This window comes from Schistocerca cancellata, chromosome 4, assembly GCF_023864275.1.
Source record: "Schistocerca cancellata isolate TAMUIC-IGC-003103 chromosome 4, iqSchCanc2.1, whole genome shotgun sequence".
NCBI lineage: Eukaryota > Metazoa > Arthropoda > Insecta > Orthoptera > Acrididae > Schistocerca > Schistocerca cancellata.
In genome coordinates this window covers 825702901-825718603 of record NC_064629.1, presented here as the reverse complement: position 1 = coordinate 825718603, position 15703 = coordinate 825702901, and positions in this window count along the sequence as shown.

The following is a 15703-nucleotide window of genomic DNA, read 5'->3' as shown; positions in this document are numbered from 1 at the left end:
ACTTTGAAATCACAAAAATGGAAACTTGATCCTCTTTTAAAGATGTATTACGAAATTTTGGTGACTTTTGCCCAACAAAAAATATGGAATCGCTTTGAAAACAAGGGAAACTGTACAAAATCCTAATTTAACGAATACTACAATGCCTATATACCAGAGTGAAGAACTGTGATACCAGTGTGTCCTCAGAATGTGGCAGCCAGTGAAGATGAATATGGTGATGAACTCAAAGAAGGCAGTGAAGGAGATATGCATGCCGATCCAACATTCCAAGGCCACTTGAGACTTTTTGTCTCAAGGGGATCTCAGCGATCTTATTTTTGACTTAAACTTGATAAAGCAACAGGCTGAGCTTTTATCTTTGTGGTTACAAGGATTGAATCGTCATCTCTGCGATTTAAAGTGAGTGTTTATTATGACTATCGTGTGGTTTTTTGTGAATATTTCTGCAATGAAAGTGAGATGGTTTTTGTAATGATATTAAGTCCATTATGGAGACTCTTGCTCATGATTTCTGCAAAAATGAGTAACACTTGTTCATATGTTTGAGTAAAACTGGTCTGAAAACAGTACTTTTTCACAATATCACAATGGTAACGAATTTCCTTCTTTTATAAAATAAACAACCCGCTTCAGTTGCCAGCAACTGAAGTGAACTTTTTATTCTATAAATAGGTTCCTCAGTTGTGGATGTTCACCTGATCAAGAATTTCATTCTGATACTGTTTCTCATATGGTTAATCTGAAGGAGACATATGAGAACTTCAAACTGCAGCTCACTCTTATCTAGTATTATGAATACAAATCAGATAAATGTGGAGATACAGGTAACCGCAATTCCTCCTGGTATGCAGCTGTGGTACAGTAAGCACTGCTGTTTTCAGTGTGAATGTGACAGCAAAGACAGAAAAAACTTACTATTATTAAAAAAAACGGCCTGCTCAGAAAGAATTACTGCCTGTGAAGAAGGTTGTGCTGAACACATCTCTAGTTAACCCCAAAATCGTGTGTCTGCCTGCACTGCTCATTGAAATGAGCTCATCAGAAACTTTGTGGAAGCTATGGATAAACCTATACAAAAATTCAGGTATTTGTGAGAGAGGTTGTCAAGGATCAGTGAAGTAAAAATAAGGGAAGGATATTGATTGGTTTACAAATTACGTAATTAATGCCTGATGAGTACTTCCTCACATTGTTGAGTGATATTTAAATATAAGAAGTTCTTAGGTAAGCATAGGGAAGAGAACTATAGTCACATTGCAGTAGAAATAATTTCTTGAATGATCAATTTGTGTTCTCCCAGATAACCTTGGTACATTGGTGATGAACATGGATCATGATTCCACTAGGACAGTTCTCAAATGGAAAAGTATTGTGAAGGCAAATCGTGTAGGGTAATATTGCCCAACTGCTGCTGGTCCTTACGAAGCAACGTTACTGAAGCAAAATATCACAGAACATTGGGAAGGAAATATTTATAGCTACATTTATTTACTTTTCTTTATTCTAATGCAATTAATTTCTTTGAGTCCTTTGTACAATGACACATTTGTTTGTCAATCAAAATATCCACGGGTGTACTGCCAGTCTACAGTGTCCAACGGACTCAATATTTCGGCGATTATACATGTCGCCATTATCAGGTGAACTGACGGACTGAGCTCCTGTGAACGTGCCGGTACGGAGATCCGTACGCTATGGCTGCTCAGGGGGAACTGGCTTCGGTCGCGGCGGCGGCCGATTTAAATACCCTCCGCCCGCGGCGCACTCCCTCCGCCGTCCGCGCCCCGCATACGGTCACGCTGTGGAACAGATTGCGACGGCGTCACACACACATGTGTGTGTGTGTGTGTGTGTGTGTGTGTGTGTGTGTGTGTAATATATAGGCTACTATAAGGTTATAGAAAAACCAGTGTTACATGATGAAAAATGAGGCCCCTGCAGAAGTTGTGGTATCAGATATGTATTCAGGGACAAATTGCCTTCCAGAAACAGTGTATATTGTTCTAGTAACAAATAATAAGAGTTATTTGTTGATCAATGTAATTGCTCTGCAGTATAGAACGAAGGAAGGACCACAGTTTAACATCCTCTCAAGAACAAAGGCCATTAGAGACAGAGCATAAGCTCAGATTAGGAAAGGATGGGGAAGGAAATCAGTTGTGCCATTATTAAAGGAACCATTCTAGCATCCAACCTAAGCGATTTAGGGAAATCATTGAATACTTAAATATAGATGGCTGGCCAGGGATTTGAACCATTATCCTTCTGAATGCAGGTCCAATGTGCTAACCACTACACCAACTCGAGCAGTAGCATAGAAAGAGTTGCCAGGGGAAAACAACTCTAAAATATATTTGTAAAAATTCTTCTGCTGTTTCTCTGGCACTTTATATGTATGAGTGAAAAATCTCTACAGCTATGCCTTTTACATTGTAGTAGTCTGGCTTGAACACTGCTATTTAGTCATTCAAGAATAGCAGGATGGCCACCTAGAGTCAGGATGTCGAGAATGGGTGACCTCAGAGAATGGGTAATGCCAGGTCCAGGTTACAGCAAAGCTTGAAAATAAACAGCAGTTGTCGGCCACACATTCTATACAACAGAATAAGCTAGTGGCCATGGTGAGAAAGCACTGATGTAGTGATATGCATCGAATGCAATGTTTGCAGCATCTCGCAGGGTGGCTTTGCTGAAGTAGGTGATGATAATACTACTCAGCAGTGAATAGGCAGCCCTGGGGACAGCTAGCTGGAATCGATGTGGCCTGTGCCAAATCCATGATCTCCTAAGTCAATGGAGTGCTAGAAGCTGGTGTGTGCTGAACAGAACCTCTGGGTTAGTCCCAGTTTGATGCCAAAGAGCATTAGGCCAACAGGCCCGTGATTGAGTCTAATAGCAGATGCAGCCCTTACAGGCCACTTGCTCATGCAGAGACTGCATCAGAACCAAGGGTTGATCAGAATTTGAATCAAGGTTGAAGAGCAGCATGGTGGTAGACACGTCAGATGCCCTGTCTAATGCCAAGACAGGATAAGTCAGAAGTCAGGTGATAAGAAAAGTCTCCATTGCAAGCGGTCTTCAGCTGGGCTGGTGGCCCAGATATACTTGTCTGGGTGGCGTTGGTGTGCCAAAAACACCACTTCCTGGCACATGTGCCTGAAAAGCACTGCCCCAGACATTTGCATGGAGTACCTGAGACATCACAAGGCAGCCTGCTTGTGCTGAGGTAGCAGTATTACAGTGCCTGCCACTGCAGTTCCATAACTGGCAGCCCACTTCCCCTGCTGGCATCTCACACTGAGGCCAATGACATAATAATGACTCCCCTTTAGGAAAGAAGTCAGTCCTCCAAATTCTAGACTGCTGCTGAACCTGTGAATTTCCTACAATTACATTATGGTATTGTATTACTTGTATTTGTGTCTCTACTTTCCCACACCTCCTGTGTACAGGTTGTCCTCTATTCTTCTTAATCAGAGTCACTACTCATGGCATAAAGTCTTTTGGAGCAGTGTACTCACTTCACACTTGATGGTCAACCCACTGGAGTGACAGATATTGGAGTGGAAGTTCAGGACAGATAGTTCTCCACTGATAATGAAAATAGGCAACACAATTGGCGACTAAGATTAAGACGGTTTCTGATACTGAGAGTCCTGCTACCATGATGTGACGCTGGTTTATGTTGCAGTGCTGTTGAATGTGGTGGAACAAGTGTTCTGCAACTAAAGCGCCCACTCTATGCTGCTGTTAGCCTGTTGAGGGAATTTATTATGGTGGTGTCAAGGGTATTATTCAAGGAGGTTGGGTACTGGCAGGCATATTCAACAGAGGATATGTTAGGTTGAAGACTGTAAGCCTCTGTTATTGCAACAGGAAGATGAAAAGTCAGCCCCAAGATGTCGCACTGGGTTCTGTTCAACATTAACCTACTGCCCGACACCTCTAAGCTCTATGCCACCCTTGTGCAGCCTTGCTTGTAGCAAGCAGTGATAGCTATGACTGCGTCATACATCAAGTATATCCAGTGTGATACTTCTATCTGGAAGTAGTAAAAACACAATTCATTCCTCAATAAACTTTGTAAAAAATCCTTTTCCCCCACACTCACAATTTTCAAAAGAAAAAATGCTGTTGCCACATCTGTGTCCACAGTAATAATTCAGAAAATACTCATAGTCATACTTCACTCACACTGCATCCATACAACAAAATAAACAAACACCATCTCTTGTCATCTGAAGATCATTATAAAACGAAAACAAACATCCAATTTACCACACTAACAAGACACCAGAATCACTTCAGTTAAACAACGCTCATAATATCCCCTAAGTAAGTGTTAACATATCACAAGAATGAAAATCATCCACATATTAAATCTTGTCATCTGTCAACATCACCTGACTGTCAGTCAGTCAGTATCAATACAGTGGCATAGCCACAGTACACTCCAAGGCTTTGATATACTTTCAAGCAAAATACATATAAATGTAAATAAAAAACATTTAGCATTTGTACATCATTTGCTTCACATATTCTCATTACAGTGGTACACGAGATGGTATGTAAAAAAATTCACTTAATAAAAGCCTAAATTTTTAAATAACATGTTAGTTCTGTGGCTGGCAGTACTCTTTGTGGGCATTTCTGTCGGGATGTTATGTATAGCAGGGAAGCTCCAAGCATTCTGTCCTCCTCTTTATACTGGCCTAACTCTGGATCTTAAGGCCTACAGCAGAGTACACACAGATTGTATGGGAGTGGCGTAATCAACGTGATGTGCCATTTTTTCTTTCTTACCACCTCCCACTTTTATTGGGACTGATACCAGTAATGTGGAAAAGGTGAAAGGGTCGAATACACCCAGCATAGACGACTGTTGTCCGCATAGGTTTTTGTAATATCACATTAACCAAGAGGACATCTCCACTACTTCATTCGAATCCTAATAATGACTATAAAACTTTTTAGTCTTCCTGTTTGGGGTATAAGAGCTTGTCAACATCAGCCTTAATCCCACACAGTATGAAGGTCGTTTGGCATTTCATTGCTCCATTCAGTCTTGCCATTCTAAGGCTCTTGTATTTGCTCTCTGCAGTTCGAACCATACCATCTGTAATGTTTGCACGAACTTATGTACTGATTCACTGTCCTTTCGCATTCCGGGTTTCAATATCTCGAATGGTGATGACATCTCCTGTGCACATAACGCCTCATATGGTGACAGACCTGTACACTCATGGATTTTTTAATTGTATGTTGCGAGAGCGTGAGGTAATAGTGTATCCCAGCTGGTATGGTGACTGTTGACAATGCGAGTTAACATATATTCTGCTTTTTTGTGCACCCATTCTATCCTGCCACTTGCTTGCAGGAATAAAGCACTTGTTCAAAAATTTGTGATAAACGGCACAGTTGTTTTATTAGTTATGACATGAAGTTAGTACCTTGTTAGGTAATCAATAGTTCTGAAGTTCCGAATTTTAACAACCAATTTTTGTCCATTCCTTGTGGTACTGTAGGTAGCTGCTGATTTTTGATAGCTATCATCTTCACATAGCATGAGAACCGATCTATTATTGTTAATACATAACGATTAGCTGTTGGCATTTGCCCTAAATGGCCCAATAGGTCCAATCCCATTATCACAAACTGTTTGCTTGCTTCTGGTAATCTCTGCAATGAAATACATTGGTGATTTAACTCAGCACACTGCATGCATGTTATGCAGTTTTTTTTTTTTTTTTACATATTCTGACACATCCTTTTTCTGTGTTTGCCACCAGTATATCATCCCATGGTTCTACATCTCCATGATCTGCTAACATATGATAATGTACTTGTCTGAGTACTTTCTCCAACAGTGTGGCTGGCACAACATGAGGTCCACGTTTTGCTTCCTTACACAGTAGTCCATTGTTTACAATGAATTCTGGTTGATTTGCAAATAGCTTGTAGTTATCATCCTGAGCTTGCGATTTCTGCCATTCTGCAGAAATTTTGCCCACTCTTCACAACAAACAAGACTTCTGACTGAGGCCATCTGCATTTCTGTGTTCCTTGCCATGTTGATAAATCCCCTCAAAATTCAATTCCCTGAGTTTTAGTGCCCAGCATATTAACCTGCTAGATTGGTCTCTTAAAGCTAATAGCCATTTGATGCTGCACGATCTGCTATGATCTTGAATTTCCTTCCATGTAAATGACATAGAATGTTGGCTACTCCAACATTCCCTAATTGGCCGTGAAGCAGCTTTTATCTGCTACACTCAACTGTCAAGATGCACACGCAATCAAATGTTCTGCCCTCTCCACATCTTGGCTCAGTACACAACCAAGGGCAGAACTGCTAACATTATGTGACAATATGTATTCATTTTCATAATTTGTGAAAATCTATACTGGTCCAGTTTTTAACAATTCTTTCAGTTTACTGAATGTATCTTCACACTACAATTGCCAGTGAAGCTTCAGTCTTTTCTTCAGTAGGTGGTCGTGCTATCTCTGCAAATTTCGGTACAAACTTTCGGTAATAATTCGTTATATCTTAAGAATGTTGCAACTCGTTCTCCATATGTGGTGTCGAAAAATCCTGTATGACTTTTATTATCCCAGGGTCCATATTGACTCCCTCACAACTAACTGCATGCCTTAAATATTGTACTTCTCCCAGTGTAAAGTGTAATTACTCTGTAGTGAGAATTAGGTGTTCCACATGCAACCACTTAAACACTTCTATTAGTTGTAACATATGCTCTTCGATGTCCTAAACAAAGACAATTATCTCATCCAAATATACCATACTCAGCCTAGTTTTCAACCCTTGTAAAACTCCATCCAAAAGGCAATGAAATATAGCTGGAGCAATTTTCAACGGGAACTGCATACACCGATATTATAATGTCCCAATGTAACCAAAAATGCTGCTTTTGTCTGACGTTCTGGTGGTGCTTCTAGCTGATGACAACAACTCCACAGATCTATGGTAGAAAACTATCTGTACTTCCCCAGATCATCCGAAGTTCCCATTATATTTACGATTGGACAAGCATCTGTAACCAGGCACTTATAAAGATGTCAATAATCACAACAAAACAAATATGGTTTAGCCCCTTCTGTATCTTTCTTCAGGACAATCACCATCAGTGTTCCTCGGGGACTGATACTTTCCCCAATAATACCATCTCGTAACTACTGATTAATAAACGTCTTCATCATCACTTGTAGGTGATGATGCACACAGTATGGTTTATGATAAACAGGCAGCTCATTCCCCTTTGGGAGTCTATGCAGTGTTACTGAGGTCACTGGCAATGGTCCATGGTCCTCAGACTCTAACAACTCCTCCATTGCTAACTGATCTGCTCCTTTCAAGTGACCTACCTTCTCCCATAATGTAACTCAACTAGCGCTTGTTTAAGTTTAGGTTCTGAATTTGTTCTGTCCAAATGGTCTACCTCTATAATCAATCCCATAAACAAGTCCACATCCATGGCCCCCAAAATTATCTATCCCAATGGACACTACCTGCTCACTGTGTAATTCGCTTATGTGCACAACACTCCTGGATACAAAACATTATGATTTAACCAATTCCTCATTCTCCTGAGGTAGCTTTCTTACACACAACGCATTTGAATAAAATTGTTGTGTTCATAGTTCCGCGTAGTCAGCGCGTACACAACTTCCCCACTAGAGCATGCTCAGCTAAGCACAACAGCGCAGGCGCAGCGCTCGTCCATCTCCGCACTATGAGATGGCGCTGTCTTAGAGACAGACCAAATTCTGCTTCCGCCAAACCGCGTATTAATATGTAACACAGCCAATGAGATTGCTGCTAACGTAGAACCTTTTCTCCTCGTGGATCACACTCGCGCAGTGATACCTGAACGCTCGAGGTATTATAACGAGTGTACAGACCTCCAATTAGTCAGTCTGCATTAGTCTACAATAGTCTGTACCAGTCTATAGTCAACTTTCAGTCTGCGCCTAATACGATTATCATATTCCTGTACATAGCCATGAAGAGAAATGTATAGACACTTTGTCAAGTATCAGAGATATGTGAGAATAAGATTAACGTACCAAGACCAACGGAACTTCAGATTGTCAATTGTAAATAGCATCCAGAATCAAGTTAAGTAAGGTTTATGATTATTATTATTGTAATAAACGTGTGTGAAAATTAATCAAGTTCTGTTTAAAGTTGGTCACCGTCAATCTGCTACTCTAAGCGTGCAAGTGACATTTCTATCGTCTGACCTAACGGCAGAAGATAAACACGCCACGATAAAGACCACGAGACATATTGCTGACACTCGCCTACTTCGCTAGAGCGACAGGTCAAATAATCTGATGGCATGTGTACCGAAGGTCTTAAAGTACGCACACCACAAAAATATTTCCGGGTTTTCAAACCACGTCAATTTGAATAAAATTATCGAGCGTTTGATGGCTTTCTCTGCCTTCATCGTCAGGAGTAAAATAGGTGACTGCTGGGGCTGGTACGGTTTTCTGCTTATACAGCCACGAGTGTTGCCTCTGGCACCAGTCAGAGAGGGCCAAAACGACGTGTGCGTGGAAGGTGAGTTGGGCAGCTCATAGCAGCTCCTGCCCGCCTTGGGACCGAGTGACGTCCGGTGCGCGAGGATCCGGCATCACGCTTGAAGCTACCGCTCCGCCTATCTACAAGCGTCAAGCATCTGTCGTTGCTTCCTTTCAAAATCAAGAGCCCGTCCCGACGCTCTACTAAGTGTGTGCTCCTGGTCTCTGTTAAAATTGTTACTGTTCATTCTAATCCCAGCCGCCACTTTTATAATGGAATCCCAGTATGTTGAGGCATGAGCCAAGACTCTTGCGTTTTCAAACAGTATTTTGTGTCCGTTTTCCACGCTGTGCTCATCTATGGCCGAATTTTCAAGTTGCCTTTGTTTAGTATGTCACTTGAGCTCAATAAAATGTTCTGCAACTGTGTGAATTGTCTGAGCCATATACACTCCTGGAAATTGAAATAAGAACACCGTGAATTCATTGTCCCAGGAAGAGGAAACTTTATTGACACATTCCTGGGGTCAGATACATCACATGATCACACTGACAGAACCACAGGCACATAGACACAGGCAACAGAGCATGCACAATGTCGGCACTAGTACAGTGTATATCCACCTTTCGCAGCAATGCAGGCTGCTATTCTCCCATGGAGACGATCGTAGAGATGCTGGATGTAGTCCTGTGGAACGGCTTGCCATGCCATTTCCACCTGGCGCCTCAGTTGGACCAGCGTTCGTGCTGGACGTGCAGACCGCGTGAGACGACGCTTCATCCAGTCCCAAACATGCTCAATGGGGGACAGATCCGGAGATCTTGATGGCCAGGGTAATTGACTTACACCTTCTAGAGCACGTTGGGTGGCACGGGATACATGCGGACGTGCATTGTCCTGTTGGAACAGCAAGTTCCCTTGCCGGTCTAGGAATGGTAGAACGATGGGTTCGATGACGGTTTGGATGTACCGTGCACTATTCAGTGTCCCCTCGACGATCACCAGTGGTGTACGGCCAGTGTAGGAGATCGCTCCCCACACCATGATGCCGGGAGTTGGCCCTGTGTGCCTCGGTCGTATGCAGTCCTGATTGTGGCGCTCACCTGCACGGCGCCAAACACGCATACGACCATCATTGGCCCCAAGGCAGAAGCGACCCTCATCGCTGAAGACGACACGTCTCCATTCGTCCCTCCATTCACGCCTGTCGCGACACCACTGGAGGCGGGCTGCACGATGTTGGGGCGTGAGCGGAAGACGGCCTAACGGTGTGCGGGACCGTAGCCCAGCTTCATGGAGACGGTTGCGAATGGTCCTCGCCGATACCCCAGGAGCAACAGTGTCCCTAATTTGCTGGGAAGTGGCGGTGCGGTCCCCTACGGCACTGCGTAGGATCCTACGGTCTTGGCGTGCATCCGTGCGTCGCTGCGGTCCGGTCCCAGGTCGACGGGCCCGTGCACCTTCCGCCGACCACTGGCGACAACATCGATGTACTGTGGAGACCTCACGCCCCACGTGTTGAGCAATTCGGCGGTACGTCCACCCGGCCTCCCGCATGCCCACTATACGCCCTCGCTCAAAGTCCGTCAACTGCACATACGGTTCACGTCCACGCTGTCGCGGCATGCTACCAGTGTTAAAGACTGCGATGGAGCTCCGTACGCCACGGCAAACTGGCTGACACTGACGGCGGCGGTGCACAAATGCTGCGCAGCTAGCGCCATTCGACGGCCAACACCGCGGTTCCTGGTGTGTCCGCTGTGCCGTGCGTGTGATCATTGCTTGTACAGCCCTCTCGCAGTGTCCGGAGCAAGTATGGTGCGTCTGACACACCGCTGTCAATGTGTTCTTTTTTCCATTTCCAGGAGTGTATATGCTGCCGCATCTGCAAAGGGCACCATACACACCGGGCACACAAAGAGCTATATCGTCTTTAATAGGGCGAAGCATATCTCGTATCTTGCAGGTAGGTCGGAACACTAGTCTCAATCCATGTCTCTATAGCACACATCCTAACTTGATGCTCGTTGCCTACAGTATGGCAGGAAAGCAGCCGGCTCGGCCTCTTTGCCGATTCATGAGGCGTCCTTCTTCGGTGCCACCTGAAAGCATTTTCGGTGTCTCTTTTGCTATGACCATTGTCTCTGAACATTTGCCTCAAGCGCTGCAATTCAGACTGTAGATGACCGTAGTCAGAAATAACTTTTGCTCTGTGTACTAATGTGTTCAGGATCGCTTTCTCGTGCACTGTGTGTTGAAAACTATCGGCGTTCACATATCTTTCCTGTATGGTGAGGACGTAATGCGTAGTGTGAGACTACTGAAAAACTGTGGAAATATAAATCACATTTACTGATTTCTGTAACATTTTTGCAACGCTGCCCGGACAGGGTGGTAACGGCTCACTTCGCTGCAGTTAAGCACCACGTTCGACCTGGTGCAGTGGAAAGAGTTTTGAAGAGGACAAGTTACATGACACTGTGACAACTGATACGACAGACAAGATATGTGCTTGATTTAACGCCAGAAACCTATCTGATTATCATCGATTTTTGTCATCAATCTTGTCGCCATTCGATTGGGAGTGGGCGTACATAGGCTTGGCAGCATAACAACGTGCAAGTTGGTTCAAGACGTCTAAGCAATGTATCAAGTTTGACCGCTTAACCCACGCAGGATCTGACATGGAGAATGATGAGGTCCATAGATCAGTTGTTAATCTCGTCAGCCGAGAACTGGGCGTTGGCTCTGTGGCAGCGCTGAGTTAAGGCCTTAATTTTCAACAGTCCCACGACGTCTACCGATTTTGGATGTTATTAGTGGAATAGAGCAGTATATTCGGCATCTCTCGCTCGACACAGCTGAGGACGTCAGACTAACTACCAGCTGTATACTGGCGAAAGCTAATCCACCGAAGTCTAATATTAGGCTGGAGAAACGGCCTCGCTTACGCTTATTGCATGAGAACGAAGACTTGGTTGTTTTACCAGCCGAGAAAGGAAATGCCACTGTGGTTCTGCACATTGAAGACTGCCACCTGAGGGTGCTACATTTATTAGCAGATGACGCATAATGGAAGTTTAGTCATGATCTGACACAGACCATCTCCAGAAAGTCAGAGAAGCTATTAAAGGATCTAACGCCTCCCACTTGTTTATTGTGTATGTTTGGTAGAAGCGTCATTTTCACGAGTAGCCTACTTTTATACCTCTCAACTGTGCAGTTTCAAAGTAAGCGGGTTGGGAGACCTATCATAGTGATGTGCGAAACAGTAACTTTAAATTAATGCTGTCTTGAAATCTGGCCCTGTCACTCATAAATACCCCCTGTTGCTAATGTTAGAGCACAAATTAAAACAATAATCATACCAGTAAAAGAAGGATCAAGAACAAATTATAATGCTACTTGAAAGACAAATGCTAGTGTTCACTGTACAATTTATTTTAAATAAAAACCCAGAAATTTACCTACACAAATAAGAAGCAATACATGTCTTATGGACTCAAACAATAGTGAAATAAATAGACTTAAATAATATTGGGCAACTTCTACTTGCTTCTGCCCAAAACGGATAACACGATCTGAGAAATATTATACGATATGACTGACTTCGTTTTTCGCACCAAAAACTAGAAGAAGCTATTGAAATCGATTGGTTGGCGTGTAACCTCAGTGAATTAACCTTTATACGTATATGCATTTCAATCTCTATGTTCCCTAAGGAGTCGGCACCGTTGCCTATATCACCGTAGCAAAAACGTGGTTGTTCAATGCGATGATGATACTCGATGTAACTGCCGCTGGCGACAAAATTGCAGACCCGCAAAAGTGGTGAGAGTTGAAACCTAAAACCATAGATAGCGGACTGCTATTCATAACTGCTAACGCAAAGCTGAATCTTGTCACTTTACTGCCAGCAACAAACGTAAGACGCGAACTGGCAGCACAAGCTGGAATTCAGCAACGTTTTAAACGCAAGTGAATGAGAGCAAAGCGCCAGGCCCAAGAGGAGAACTCCCAACACAAGGCGGAGTACAGCAAAACACAGTGCCCTAACTGATCTCAAAGGCAGAAGTTGTGCGTCACGCTGAGGCCAAAACAGAATTCTTCTGTGCGCTTGTGAGAAAGTACAAGAACATGTTCCTGCTCTGTCGAGAGCTGAGACAGGATGTCTTGCTCGTTCTAGAGTTCAAATAGGGATCCCGTAGCTAAAACTGCCAGCTCACCAGCTCGCCTCTCTTCACCTGTCTCCTATGTACGGGCGAGCGAATCGTCGCAGAAGAGCCCAAGCCGGCTGCTTTCCTGCCATACTGTAGGGCATCAAGCAGCAAGTTAGGACGTGTGCTGCAGAAACATGGCTGAGACCATTACCCTGCCCTGTCTGCAAGATACGAGATATGCTTCGCCTTATTAAAGACGATATAGCTCTTTGTGTGTCCAGTGTGTATGGTGTCCTTTGCAGATGCAGCTGCATGGGTCAGACAATTCACACAATTGCAGGGCGTTGTACTGATCTCAAGTGACATATTAAACAAAGGGAGCTTGAAAAGTCGGCCATTGATGAGCACAGCGTGGAAAACGGACACAAAATACAGTCTGAAAACGCAAGAGTCTTGGCTCACGAGTCAACATACTGGGATACCATTATAAAAGAGGCGGCTGGGATTAGAATGAACAGTAACAGTTTTAACAGAGACCAGGGGTACACACTTAGTAGGGCGTCGGGGCGGGCTTTGGATGTACAGGGTGTTTCAAAAATGACCGGTATATTTGAAACGGCAATAAAAACTAAACGAGCAGCGATAGAAATACACCGTTTGTTGCAATATGCTTGGGACAACAGTACATTTTCAGGCGGACAAACTTTCGAAATTACAGTAGTTACAATTTTCAACAACAGATGGCGCTGCAAGTGATGTGAAAGATATAGAAGACAACGCAGTCTGTGGGTGCGCCATTCTGTACGTCGTCTTTCTGCTGTAAGCGTGTGCTGTTCACAACGTGCAAGTGTGCTGTAGACAACATGGTTTATTCCTTAGAACAGAGGATTTTTCTGGTGTTGGAATTCCACCGCCTAGAACACAGTGTTGTTGCAACAAGACGAAGTTTTCAACGGAGGTTTAATGTAACCAAAGGACCGAAAAGCGATACAATAAAGGATCTGTTTGAAAAATTTCAACGGACTGGGAACGTGACGGATGAAAGTGCTGGAAAGGTAGGGCGACCGCGTACGGCAACCACAGAGCGAACGCGCAGCTAGTGCAGCAGGTGATCCAACAGCGGCCTCGGGTTTCCGTTCGCTGTGTTGCAGCTGCGGTCCAAATGACGCCAACGTCCACGTATTGTCTCATGCGCCAGAGTTTACACCTCTATCCATACAAAATTCAAACGCGGCAACCCCTCAGCGCCGCTACCATTGCTGCACGAGAGACATTCGCTAACGATATAGTGCACAGGATTGATGACTGCGATATGCATGTGGGCAGCATTTGGTTTACTGACTAAGCTTATTTTTACCTGGACGGCTTCGTCAATAAACAGAACTGGCGCATATGGGGGACCGAAAAGCCCCATGTTGCAGTCCCATCGTCCCTGCATCCTCAAAAAGTACTGGTCTGGGCCGCCATTTCTTCCAAAGGAATCATTGGCCCATTTTTCAGATCCGAAACGATTACTGCATCACGCTATCTGGACATTCTTCGTGAATTTGTGGCGGTACAAACTGCCTTAGACTACACTGCGAACACCTCGTGGTTTATGCAAGATGGTGTCCGGCAACATCGCACGGCCGACGCCTTTAATTTCCTGAATGAATATTTCGATGATCGTGTGATTGCTTTGGGTTATCCGAAACATACAGGAGGCGGCGTGGATTGGCCTCCCTATTCGCCAGACATGAACCCCTGTGACTTCTTTCTGTGGGGACACTTGAAAGACCAGGTGTACCGCCAGAATCCAGAAACAATTGAACAGCTGAAGCAGTACATCTCATCTGCATGTGAAGCCATTCCGCCAGACACGTTGTCAAAGGTTTCGGGTAATTTCATTCAGAGACTACGCCATATTATTGCTACGCATGGTGGATATGTGGAAAATATCGTACTATAGAGTTTCCCAGACCGCAGCGCCATCTGTTGTTGAAAATTGTAACTACTGTAATTTCGAAAGTTTGTCTGCCTGAAAATGTACTGTTGTCCCAAGCATATTGCAACAAACGGTGTATTTCTATCGCTGCTCGTTTAGTTTTTATTGCCGTTTCAAATATACCGGTCATTTTTGAAACACCCTGTAGAAAGGAAGCAACGACAGATTCTTGGCGCTTGTAGGAAGGCGAAGCGGTAGTTTCAAACGTTACGCCGGATCCTCGCGCCACCTGACGTCACTCGGTCCCAAGACGTGCTGGAGCTGCTACGAGCTGCACAACCCACCTCCCGCGCACGCGTGGTTTTGGCCCTCTCTGACTGGTGCCGGAGGCCACAATCGTGGCTGTATAAGCGGAAAGTTGTGCCAGCCCCGACAGTCAATGATTTTGTTCCAAACGACGATAGCAGACAGCTAAATATGACGCTCAATGGTCCAAATTCAAATGGCTCGGAGCACTATGGGACTTAACATCTGAGGTCATCAGTACCCTAGAACTTAGAACTACTTAAACCTAACAAACCTAAGGACATCACACACATCCATGCCCAAGGCAGGGCCGGCCGGGGTGGCCGAGCGGTTCTAGGCGCTACAGTCTGGGACCGCGCGACCCCTACGGTCGCAGGTTCGAATGCTGCCTCGGGCATGGATGTGTGTGATGCCCTTAGGTTAGTTAGGTTTAAGTAGTTCTAAGTACTAGGGGACTGATGACCTCAGAAGTTAAGTCCCATAGTGCTCAGAGCCATTTGAACCATTTGAACCCAAGGCAGGATTCGAACCTGCGACCGTAGCAGTCTCGCGGTTCCGGACTGAAGTGCTTAGAACCGCATGGCCACAACGCCCGGCCTCAGTGGTCCGCAAGTACTTAAGCGGTAGCCCATAAGGTATCGTTACAGATCACTAGGTTTGTAATTAACCCATTATTCATTTCTATGTTCCGCCTACTTATTTCTAACACAGCCAATAATAAGCTTTACGCTGTGAGGAAACGTATCTTAAATGGGCCAACTG